General features: G+C 36.5%; 1 pseudogene; it reads right to left on the reverse strand.

Annotated features, from left to right (window-relative positions):
- Nucleotides 1–11,644: 11,644 nt before the first annotated feature.
- On the reverse strand, nt 11,645–12,977 carry LOC125097917 (eukaryotic translation initiation factor 3 subunit E-like; annotated as a pseudogene).
- Between the last annotated feature and the right edge of the window lie 209 nt (nt 12,978–13,186).

Consider the following 13,186-nt stretch of genomic DNA (forward strand, 5'->3'; position numbering starts at 1 on the left):
AAGGTTTTCCTTTCTTATCCATTCTGTGTCAAAGTAGTATTTGAAGGGAATGGAGTTGACTATGAACAGAAGCATAACAATATAAGAATTTCCTCTGTGGGTTGTTTCCATAGTTTCTATAATTGACACAGATTAAAAAAAAAAACCTGGGTAAGGGAGGGAGAGTGGGGAAGTCACAGGATGGTGTCCTATTGTACTGATAATTAGGCTTGTTAAATACATAACCTGTTCGATTTCCCCTCTACTAGAGATCCACCATTGTGGGTTTTCTTAAATGTAGTGGGTTAGAAATAGAACATCATGGTCTGACTCTGCTGCTTCAATTGTCTAGTAGAAACAGTAATTGTTAGGCAAGAAGGCTGGAGATTTCATGCACAGTCATTGGGTGTCCTGACAGTAGTGGTAGCAAGACAATTAGATATTGGCATAGGGAATGCCATGCTAGGTGAATGACAGTCCTCCCTTTATTTGCCTAGCATACAACAAGCACAAAGCAACACCCTGGAAGCAAGTGAAAGGGAGGAAAGAAAGAGAAAGAGAAAAATAATTTTCCGTGTTGGAATAGCCAATTTGAAGTATGAGGATCTGAAAAAAAAGCTGGTTCATATCAGTTCAGGGTGATTATACAATTAGGAGCAAGGAACTCTCACAATCCAAAACTCACAGCTGCTTCTTTTGGACCTATGATTGTAACAATTGCTCTCTTAATGAGAGAGATTAATTAACTTTCCCAAGGTCGCATAGATTCATATCGAAGACTGGCAACTTCATCAGGCTTTGTCTTTTAATCTCGCTTGATTGCTTTTATATTACTGTCTCACTTTCCCTAGTTCTTCAAGCTCACTTTCCTACTAGACATTAAGTTGCATTGACTGCAAGGACTCGAGCATTGCTGCTCATAATACTTTTTGTATAATGAACCCAAATAATGTTTTTCAAATAAATGCATGAAAATGAAATAATATATAAAGAAGTTCCTCTCATCTTCAAACAAACCAGAATATATCCTTTTATAACACTCTATTCTTACAAAATAGCATATCGAATGGTGGGAAATTTTAGAAAACGTTTCCCCCAGGAGTAGTCAGGTTATCTTTTGGGTTCATTGCTTCAGCAAATATTTTCCCATTGATTCAGAACCCTTTAAAAGTAACTTCTCTTTTCTTCAGCTGGGTGAAAAATGGCTTGATTAGAACTAAATGGGTGCAATTCTCCCTAATGCAACTGGGTATAACATCTGCTGTCATTTATTTTTGTTACTAAATTGTAACAGGTGAGACAGGCTGGAAGCTTAGCGATAGCATTACTATGCAGAGACAGGCCAGTTCCCAGTCTAATGCCAAACTACACTGAGTGTACAAAAGCTAAGTTAAGCTTTAGGATTTCAGATGGATATTTCAGATGGATATGACACTGGTCATCTCAAGAACTACTGAAACATAGCTTTTAGAATATTTTCTGGTGTTTAAGGTATAGACTTTTATGGGGAGTTGTTCTAGTTCGAATGGATTGGAGTAGAGGTAAGGGAGAAGGGGTTTGTTGATTTGTTTTGTTTTGTTTTGTTTTTTCAGTGATACATCCCTAATACACACAATAGTATCAGGAATATAGTAGATGCTCCAGAAATATTATATGTTAATTTAATGGCTAAATCACATGTGGATCACTTCTACCTCCATGAAAGGGTCATGGAAGATGGAGGTGAAAAGGGGCAGCAAGGTTATCTGCAGCTTAGCTTAGGACCTAAAATTTAAATATGCCCAGGCTACACCTTCTATCTGAAATCAGAGGCTTCCTTTTGATACCCACTCTTCCCTAACCCACTGACAACTATCCATGCTTCTAGGTCCAGATAAAATGCTACATTTCTACTGATGCCATTCCAATTTCTTCATCAGAATGTGTGTGTATGTTTCTTTTCTTTTTCTCTTTTTTGAGTTTGTTTGGGAACTCTGCATGGAAGGTAGCATTTACCTTTTATTCTTGGCCTCATTTTTGCTATCTTTTAGCCTTATTGCCCTAGCTTGACACAGTACTTAGCCCCACCCCTTAATGTACCAACATACTAAGCAGGAAATTAATAGGACTTTACTGATAATTGATCAAACCATATTACTCACTGTCAAAAATACATTTTTAAATTGTGTTTCTTCATTTTGAGGCAGAAGAACATATGTGATAGAATAATGGAAATTTCAGTGCTCTTAAAACTTAAGACTGTTGCTCTAAGTTAAAAAGCAGAAATATACATTATTGAAAAGAAATTACTCAGAGAAAAGAGACTATAGGTTCAAGAAGAAAATGTTGGGAAATAAAAGGTTGTTTTATATCCTATGTCCTGTGTGGTGATTGAGAAAACCAGTAATAGGAAGAGGATAAGGTAGAGGGGAAGACAGAAAAAAAGGGAAGGGCAGGTTTGAGGAGGGAAGACAGAGGGAGAAAGGGAGGAAGAGAGGGAGGGAGAGAAGAGATGAAGCAGAGAATAAAGCTATTGTGGTATTTTTGAGATGAGAAGTCTGCTCTGATGATACAGGAATTTAAAAAAATATATATCATTTTAAGTATTAGAAAACAGAGGTTTGTGAATTCTGTTAGTCGATTTTTTTTAAAAGGAAAAGCAAGCAATGCCATTCCTAAAACAGCAAAGCATTTCAATAATTGTGTTTTCTACTCTCTCTGAAGATATAAAAAACCTCACCTCTTACTAACAAACTTGTCTGGATGGGATATTAATTTAAAAATATTCCTTAGCGTCCTACCCCTATCAAAATTGATTTATGAAGTTGGAGTAATGTTATATGAAATCTTGCAGGTTCAAAGATGAAATGTTAAATGCCACAAACAAGATCTCCGTGTTTCTGGAATAAGGGATCTCCCCCTTCACTGATGATTACTCTCTACTCATCATAATATATAGACATATACCAGGAGCAGAAGGTATTCAATCAGAAATTTACTAGTCCTATTTAGAAATATTTGACTTTTAAGTTATTAGCCAACAATTTTACATGTAAAACTAATTTCCTATATCAAAATTTCAATCTGATTTCATAGATCAGGCACTTTACATTAGGAAACAAAATACTCTATCAGACAAATCTAGTGTATCTGAGAAGTGTGAGTCCTGTCCATTAGGATGGTTCCTGAGTGATGCCATGCTGAATCCCTGACAAAATTACTATCTGACACCAATCATTTTTCCGTTGCCAATATTCGGTATTAATTTAAAACTACACCTGCCACTTAAAGTATAATAAATATATCTTTAAGTTTAGCTTAATGATATCTGGACTAGGGATCTGAAACATTTTTATTGTATTTCCTTCTCATTATAAATGTTTAAGTGTATATTCCCAATATATTTATTTTTAAAATTAAAATAAAGTTTTAAAAAAGACTATTTATTTATTTATTTATTTATTTGACAGAGAGAGAGAGAGAGAGATTACAAGTAGGCACAGAAGCAGGCAGAGGGGGAGGGGGAAGCAGTCTCCCTGCCAAGCAGAGAGCCCAATGCAGGGCTTGATCCCAGGACCCCGAGATCATGACACGAGCCGAAGGCAGAGGTTTAACCCACTGAGCCACCCAGGTACCCCTAAAATACAAGTATTTTTAGCCAAAATATGGAAAGAGCCCACATGTCCATCAACAGATGAATGGACAAAGAAGATGTGGAATATATATACAATGGAACATTACACAGCTGTCAAAAAGAATGAAATCTTGTCATTTGCAATGACATGGATAGAGCTAGTGGGTATTATACTAACTGGAATAAGTCAGGCAGAGAAAGACAAATACCATATGATTTCATGCATGTGGAATTTAAGAAACAAAACAGATGAGAATAAGGGAAGAGAAGGAAAAATAACATAAGATGAAAATAGAGAGGGAGGTAAACCATAAGAGACTCTTAACTCTAGGAAACAAACTGAGGGTTGCTGGAGAGTAGGTGGGTGGGGGTAAGAGGTAACTGGGTGATGGGTATTAAGGAGGGCACTTGATGGAATGAACACTATTGTATGCAACTGATGAATCACTGAATTCTACCTCTGAAACTATTAATACAGTATAGTTAATTAAATTGAATTTAAATAAAAAACAAAACACAAAAGCAAAAATAAACAAAATACAAGTATTTTATATGCAATATTCCATTGACTTTATAAAGCATAAACAAAAATAAAAATGATGAAGTATATTTGTATACACTTTTACTTAAAGAATTGACTTGTGCAGATGCTAAGTTGCACGTACCCTACTTTGGAAACCACTGATCTAAAGACTATTATATTCTAAAAGGCAAATGTACATAAAGCACAAAAGATACAGTTCAGAAACTATGGTGAGAAGGGAGCTTTTAGCAATATCAATGAAGAAAACACAAAATGCTTCAATGAGGAGTGATGACAGGAGCAGCTCTGGAAAAATGGGGACATACCAGCAGTGTAATCGTTGACAAGGCATGGTCTAAGAAGTACTATCAAGATTTCTTATTCTTCTTTATCAATGATCACCTGATTCTATGGGTTGTGGATATGCGTTTTCAAAACTGTAGAATGAGCAAAAAGCCATTATGTAATAAATGTTTAAAGGTCACCTAATGTAAAAGTTTTGTTCAGAAAGAGCCAAGTTTTTATGGTAAAAGCTGCTTCTCCTCTACTGAGACCAGGAAAAACACAGTAAGTTCCAGCTTCATTTTTCCTTTTGTGCCTTTCTGGTGCTTCATGCTGTATCAGAACACCATAATTTAAGTACAACCTTGGCTGAAATTTTCCTCATTTATTTTTCAAAAGTAATGCTGTAAAAAACACTTCCAGGAACATTATAAATCACATGTTACTATAACTGAGATACTTAACTAAATCCAGAGGCATTCTTGCTTTTCAAATAAATATGAATTCTGTCTTGTTTAAATATATACCCAGAATTAGTACCATAAATTGTTTTGCCTTTTGTCACTAAGTATGCCTGCACATAAATACACACACATATACACACATTTCAATACAAATACTATCTTAGAAATTGACTGTAAATAAATATTTAGACACTTTAGATTTTTTTTAAATAAATGGATCATGTGAATTTTTTTTAGGCCTTTAAGTCCACACTATGAACATAGCAGTGAGTGGAAAACAGTGTTTTGTACACACTTTGGAATGACAAGATAAATGTATGTTTAAAACAAAACTGAATACTTTTAGTTTTCGAAGATTAATAACAAGTGAATTCTCCATTACTGACAAATAGTCATACAAATTCCTGTTTCGACATAGAGGCCCAACAGCAGAAGTAAGTGACTATTTGGATGCCTCACGTTTAATTATCTTCAGGGGTAGCACATTATTGCTCCTGAGAAGAGAGTTCTGAAACAGGTCAGTCCCCAGCAGGCACCTGGACATTATGGGGGTACCAGAGTATCACTCCATCACTGAAAAATGTCCTAGAAATATCTGAACACCAGGGGAGAGAGATTTTTTTTTTTAATGTGACTTTAAAAAAATTCCTCTTCTTAAGCTTCCTGATCCTCCTATATCATCATCCCAATGACATGACCAGTTGTCATTTTACTTTCTGTCTACGTAACCTCATGCACAGCCAGGAAATAATGATTTAGGACTTGAAATTCAAAACATAATGGTGTTCCTTTTTTTCTCATTCCTCATTTTACTCAATACCCCTGCAGAGTTGATGCAAGTACTGAGCTCCCTTTGAAGTCAGCTTGCATCATCTTTGATGGAGTATAAAGCAATAGGAGATGCTGACTGCAGTTTTGAGCATCTCAATTCCCATCTCAGATAATGCCGATACATTTGTCATTAAATGCATGGCATGAGTAAATCCTTGGAAGAATTGCCAAGCAGTTAAAATTGGCAGGTATAGACCATACATTTCTGCTATGAAAGAATAGAAAAGGAAAATATCAACCTGGTTTTAACGCATTTTATCTCATATTCCACTTAAGTTATTCTTCTTGTGGGTGATTTTGTAATGTATTCTTGTTACTTTGTTCACTCTTTCTAATACTTTCAATGCTCTGTGAGAGGTTATGTTGACCAGATATATTTAGATGCCAAAAACATTTGCGACCTTGAAGGATGATGTTCTTCTTTGTTTAAGTAATGGTAAAATAAATCAGCATCTATGGTTGAATGCCAGCAGTGTTAGCTTTTTGATACACTTTCCTCTTGGCAATAATTGTAAGCCACAGAGTTGAAGATGAGAATAATTTGGAGATGAAAGAAGAGTGAGGCTTTTGACTGAGAAATTCTATCTGCATTTCTGGTAGGCACTGCTACAGATCACCAATCTCTGGTTCTCATCTTCTACGAGGCACATGGGAAAATTACACTTCTCTGCCCCCTTGATGTGGAGTTTAGCCATGGGACATGTTTTGGCCAATGAAATATGACTGGAGGGTCTGTGTGAAGCATTCAATTACTTGAACTCTCTTCGTGCTCTTCTTCTGCAGAGATGATCACAAAGGTATGTGAACAGGGGCAAAGCATGCCAGAATGCCAAGTAAACATGTGGAGTACAGGTGCTGTGGAAAGTGACCAAGGAGACTGCAGTGGATTCACCTGATCAAAAATTTAATTTTCATTGTGTTACACCATTAATGGTTTAGTGTTGCTCGTTACCACAGCACAACTCAGCCTCTTCTGACTGACAGGTATACGTTGGTGTGTGCATTTGTATCTAAATAAACATACAAAAATTTGAAGAAAAATAAATTTAATAATCAAAACAATTCAAAGTAGAAGCCGCCAAAAATCTGTTGGTGAAATATTCTACAACATTTTTGTGATTCCCCTTGGCCTCAGTGGGATCTGCTATATGTAGTTCTGCAGTAAATGTCTCCAAGTCTTCTCTAAGCACTGATGTTCTACTCTTGTTAGGATAATTACATTAATTTCTATTGCCTTACAGCCTTCTAAAAGTGGAGTCTTCAAAGTCATTTTATTTTTGTAAACATTTAGAATAAATTTTGATTGTTGGTGAAAAAAGAATTTCAAAGGAGAGGGACTAGCAGGTAAGGCTCTGTAAGAGTTTTAAAGAGTGCAGTTTATTTTAGAGAATGTCTGGCTGATTTGGGTGGCTAGATCATAGATTATAAGAAGGCTGGGAGTAAAGAGGAGGGTTATGGCAGAAAATATGTGTGGATAATTTTTTCCTGTGTTGCCTTAAGTCTATATATCACAAGATATTACATTCCATTAAGTTCTACAACATTTCCATTAAAAATACAATCTGAATCCTAAGAGGAAAATACCGACTACCAGAAACATAAGATTCTCAGAGGGCTTAGCAAACTGTATGCTAAATTGCAGACAGACATGTTAGTTTCCTTTGAATCAGTAATTTCAATCTTTCCCCTTATTTTTCCATCTAATTTTCAGTAGGTCACTCTCAAGTCAAAATTTAATTTTATGTGGTTGAAGTGGTAGAGCCAAAATGAAATTGCATGCTGTAGGGGGAAAAATTTAACCTACTTTTAATAGCCCCTTTGAAAGATACTTTGAAGACATGACTTAGTCTCATAGTATGTTGACTATCTGAAGAATGAATTATTATATCCTTGTCAAATTTTAAATAGCATGCTGTTAAAAATATTAGTCACACAGGGGGCTGTTTGACAGTAATGTCACAGAAAAGCTCTGGTCTATATGAACAGGCAGAGTCTGCAACTTAATATCATGGTTCCATGGAGCTCTGCCCTCCACGGGCATCCATGGAGGGGTGGGGGTGGAAACCCGCTTTAGGTTTCCTTGGGACGGTGGCAGGATTCTGCCAACTGATGCATTTTACTTGCTGTTCCAGCCAGCTGAGGGGGCCTTGTGTCTTTTCCCCTTCTGTCCATTCGTGACAGAGCTTATTCCAGAGTCTAAAAGAAATAAAAAAGCTATCATTTCAAGTGAGGAAGAGTTTTTTGTTGTTGTTGTTGTTGGTTTTTTTTTAAATACATCCAAGAAATGTTGAGTTGAGATCTAGACTAGAGGTTTTAAAGAAAATGATCCAAAGAATTTCTTTTAAAAGACAGTTTTTTTTTCTTTTTCTTTTCTTTCTTTTTCTTCTCTTCTCTTCTCTTTTCTTTTTTTCTTTCTTCTTCTTTTTTTTTTTTAGCCTAAAAAATAAGATTAGAAACTGGCTTGGATGAGCCCAACTGTGATTAAAAAAATAAACCTTTTATAGTTAAGTCAAGAATCTTTCCCCTTTTTGTTCTTTGACTTTTCCTTCAGGGAAAGGGGCAATCTTTACCTAATCAGAGCAAAGCAAGAATCACTGAGGCAGTGGAAGCATCATGCAGGTGAAGGTCAGGCCAATTTCCCCCAAGTAATGCTGTTTTATCACTTATCGAACAAAGATTGGGGCCTTTCTTGCCTTGATCCTTTGTGCTTTTCCCTATTACTTTAACAGATCTGAACTAACCAGAGATTCTTCATCCAAAAGTTCCATTTAGCTACATTTATTTCAAATCCTCCAAATTTCATGTCTCGATATTATAGCAGCTTAAGGATGATACAAAATCCACGTGTTAGGCAGGAAGGCAAAGTTATCTAGAGACAGAACTGACACAGGACACAGTGATTGTTTTCATTGGTCCTCTGCTGTTTAGTGCTGGGCTGCATGTCAGCCCCATTAATCCAGGCACCTTTTAGTTTCAGAGATTGCTGTCTTCCGTGTGTCTACAAAATCTTGTTGGTGAAACATTGAGTTACAAATTGAATGATGTTACTTTTGGCAACCTGGAGAGGGGTCAGGTTGAGAAGCCAAGACTATAAAACAAATACACACCCTAGGGATGTGTGGTGTCCTAAATAAATGTATTCTGTAGTTCTTTGCCTCTGGGTAACTGCCACAGGGCTGAAATGCTCCTGGTCACGTGCTCTGCCCGTTTACCCTGGTGAGTAGATGTGGCAGTGAGGAAAGGGGAAAAGTGCCAGTATGCTAAGATGAAATTAAAAATTAGTGTAATATTTTTGAAAAAGCCACACTTTTTTGAAAATAGAGCATTTTGATTCATAAGCAGCACTATATATAGCACTGCTTGGTCCTGAGAGCGTTGCCTCAGTTTTCCCATCTCGGAGGAATTTGAAATTACCCTGGTTTGCTTACTCACCCAATTCTCTTTTTTCCTCCTTTTCATTGATCTTCCTTTTTCTCATATCTTAACTTGCCAATTATTTCTCTCCTTTTTTCCCTCTCTTCCTTGACTAGAGCCCAGGTGAGGGGATTGTTGCTTTCAAATCGAGGGATCCCTCTGGACCGTTTTCCCCCTCTCAAAGTGGCTTAAAGTAAGTCTTTAAAGCTGGAAATGTCATAGCCTCATAGACATATTGAAAATGTTATTTTGAAGATACTCTAATGAATCTTTAAATACTAGTGATCTGAGTTCTTTACAGAGGAGTAGATTCAGGCTGAGAGGATTAAAATTCATATTGTCATAAATACCTTGTATCCATTAGGAAAGATCCAGAATTATTAGGTCACATTTCATCAGCAAGTCATATTGCTCTCTATCTTGAAAGAAAAAGAATTTAAAGTATCACCAGTTTTTCCCTTTATTTTGAGATATACTTTCCACCACCTATTTCAAATCATGAACTTTCATAATATATTTGCTTCCCACTCTCCAGAGTTCTGTTTCTCTTCAAATGGACCAATTTCAAAACCATGTTTTTTTAATTATTATTAAAAGAATTCAGTGACTTCCAGTTCTATCACAAATATGGCTACAATAAAAATGCTTACTTGATGGCTTTTTACTTGATTCACAAAGCAGTTTCCAGAAACCAATAATGTATGATTCCCTGTGCAGCACAGTGAGCAACAGAACATGTTTTATCTGCTCAGTTGATGTTTGTGTGCTCAGTTAACCAGCCCTTGCGTGCTCTGTCTATTCCACGGGTTGCAGAAATGTAAATACAGTAAATGCTCTATGACAGTGCTGATGTTGTGGAGTCAATTCATTTCCTTGAGTACAAGATCAGTTCATAATTACTATGGGGCAGTCCATACAGGGCATCGTAGCTGGCCATTAATTAAGCAATAAGACATGACAGGCAATATATTTCTGGGCCATTTAACATATCTCTTGAGAGATTTTTAAAGCAAGAGGCTAAAGGTCAAGTAACTTTAACCACTTGAGAAGTTCACTGCCAGGATTTTTTTATGACTACAAGAAAATTTAAATATGAATTATGGAAACTAAGACAAACATGGCGGTATTTTAGGTATAGTTAGGAAATCGAGTCAAAACAAAATTTAAAAAATGAATTTATGCAGTGATATACATTGTGCTGTGGTTTACAATCTATCATCTAATTTAATTTTCCCAGTGACCTTGTGAAGGGTCCATTATCTCTATCATACAGTTGAGGCTTGGGAGGCTCAGAGCAATTTTATGGCTAAAATGCTCTGCATTATGACATGGAATTCTGAAATTAAATATTACTGGATTATAAACTCTTCAAGAATTGTTCTCCCCAAACCAAACTCCACCTTCTTTTTTTTTTTTTAAGATTTTTATTTATTTATTTATTTGACAGAGAGAGATCACAAGTAGACAGAGAGGCAGGCAGAGAGAGAGAGAGAGAGAGAGGGAAGCAGGCTCCCTGCTGAGCAGAGAGCCCGATGCGGGACTCGATCCCAGGACCCTGAGATCATGACCTGAGCCGAAGGCAGCGGCTTAACCCACTGAGCCACCCAGGCTCCCTCCACCTTCTTTTGATGAAAGCAGAGATCTTTTTAGAAAACATGGCTATCCCGTGGGCTACTGGAAAACCACTTTTCCAGAACTCATGGCTCCTTTTAGTGAGTCTTACAAAAATTAACAGAGTTTATTAAATAGAGTTTATTAAATAAATTATTAAGACCATAAGTCAAAGAATAATATAATGGCAGACATGTTAGGAAAACCATCTGGAAGAATTCTTGAGCTTCACGGACAATATTTGAGGTTTATCTAGAAACTGCCCCACCATGCTGAGATTCTTTCTGGATAACATTGTCCTACTTATGCACCTTATTGCATCACCCATGGCTCAGACATTTGTCCACATCTGTCTCCTCAATGCCATGCTCAACCTCTATTCAATAGAATGTATAGGCACATGCTATTATTTTCTTATTGTGAAAGGAACATGATCAGCTCTCTTTTAGAGGCAATTGTTTAATTTTCCTTAAGTTATTCCCAATCCCTCACTCAGCCTTTGGTATTCCTTGAACTTAGCCTCTCAAGTCTAACGAACCCTCTTTGAGTTTTTCCTGTTCTATTGATGCCACCTTCCCTCTTGTTGTTGTCCATAGGGATACCCTGATAAGCAGACCACTAATTTCATTTTATATCCCAAGTGCATATTATGATGCTCAGTAATTGTTTCATTTGCTAAATTGATGCATGAATTATTTTACAGATCTAAAACTTTGGAATCATACCTAAATGTTAAAACAGGACAGAATGTTATTTAATATCCAATTTGATTCTTTCATCCAGGCTTTTTTAGCTTCCCAAACTCACTTTCACTTTTAAAAAAAAATGAGACACAGCCAATTTTATTCAAGTTCCTTAAAATTTATACTCAATATGTTGTTTCTAAAATGCATGTCACCCATTATATAATGGTTTTTTATTTCATCTTTACAGTTTTTTCATCTTGTCTTCATATAGTTCTTCAATAGAGTCCTGAGTTGACCAGTTAGGAGACTCTAACATACTGCTCTGATTGTTTCTTCTCAATACTCATGGCCAACATCTGGCTTCCAAATGAAAGGCTTTTGGTCTTTTCAATCACTTGCCGATTCAGGTGAGACTGCTTTGTTACCCATACCACATGACCTAACTTAGAATCAGTCTTGACATCCAATCTCACATTTATAATCAAATTTATAATCCACCTCACGTTCAGTTTGTCTGTCAACATGTTAATGCTGATATACTGGTGGATGAGACAAGAAGTCTCAAGTATGAAGAGAGGAGCATTTTCAATGAAATTCAAAACAACCCACCAAGAAGAAGTCATTCCCAAGTACTGACTCACAGTTACTCAGATTTTTTGGAGCTCCATCAAATCCAACGTTAACAGATAATCATTCAACAAATTCTGTAATTGGGTCTTTATGTGTCTAAGACTCCTGTTGAATAACTTTAACTAGATATTTTAGCACTTGCTGGTGTTTTCAAACATCTTTGTTTGTTATGATGGGTGTAGTCAAATAGCACAGAATCTGTGGACTGATCATCTATATTACATTAACATACTGTTGCTGGTTAAAGAAGAGATCAGTGATGTTATCACACCTTTTGGGGTGGTTGAAGAAAACAAAGTGAGACCAATGGGCAAGACATGTTTGCTGCTGAAGTGACCAAAATGGAGAGCTCACAGAATTATTTTCTGTGGTCTCTCTTAACCCTGTAAGTTTTACATGGAGGCATCCCAATTCCACATTAAGATCTGGAGGCCAGTTTTTCCCAGAGTGAATTCAAAACATTTCTATCTGTTGCTGGAACTGACACTCTAAAGAAATAAAGATATACTGCTGCTCCAGGGTAACTCCCACATCCATATTGGACTTTTGTGCGCCTGTAGAGTGTATCTAAATACTACTGCCTAAAATCATGCTTGTCCATCAGTTAGCCAAACAGCCTCTGACCATCGCTGGTTGACCGCATCTGCCTTGTAGTTTCTGGATCAAACCTATTCACCATTGGTTCCATCTCTGCCTGAAGCTGTTTCAGTTGTGCAATGGCTGTGGTTCTTTTTTCTTTCAAAGCATGTAGAATATCATCAGAAAAAAGGTTTTTGCATACATTCATAGTGAAGACCACCACATCAGTATCACTAAGATCAAATTTTCCTTATAATTTTTTTTTTCCCATGGTGTATCTCTCCTACAGAGAGAAACTTGAGCAATGGGAAACTTTGTGGATCCAACAAGGGTGCCATGCAAGTAGTCAAATCATCTTCCACCATCTTACAACCAAAGAAGCTGCTTTCACTCTTAATACACCCAGAGTATTTTCGTTAGATTTCCGTTGCTTTATTGAAGCAGTTACTTCTGTCAGCTTCCACGAAATACCACTCACTTGCCTTATTTTTCTTCCGATGATTTCCTTCATTCCTTTATGCATGTTTATTGAGGATCGGCTATGCTTCTACTTTTTTTTTTTTTTAATGTGATC

Source organism: Lutra lutra, chromosome 1 (assembly GCF_902655055.1).
Source record: "Lutra lutra chromosome 1, mLutLut1.2, whole genome shotgun sequence".
Taxonomy (NCBI): Eukaryota; Metazoa; Chordata; class Mammalia; order Carnivora; family Mustelidae; genus Lutra; species Lutra lutra.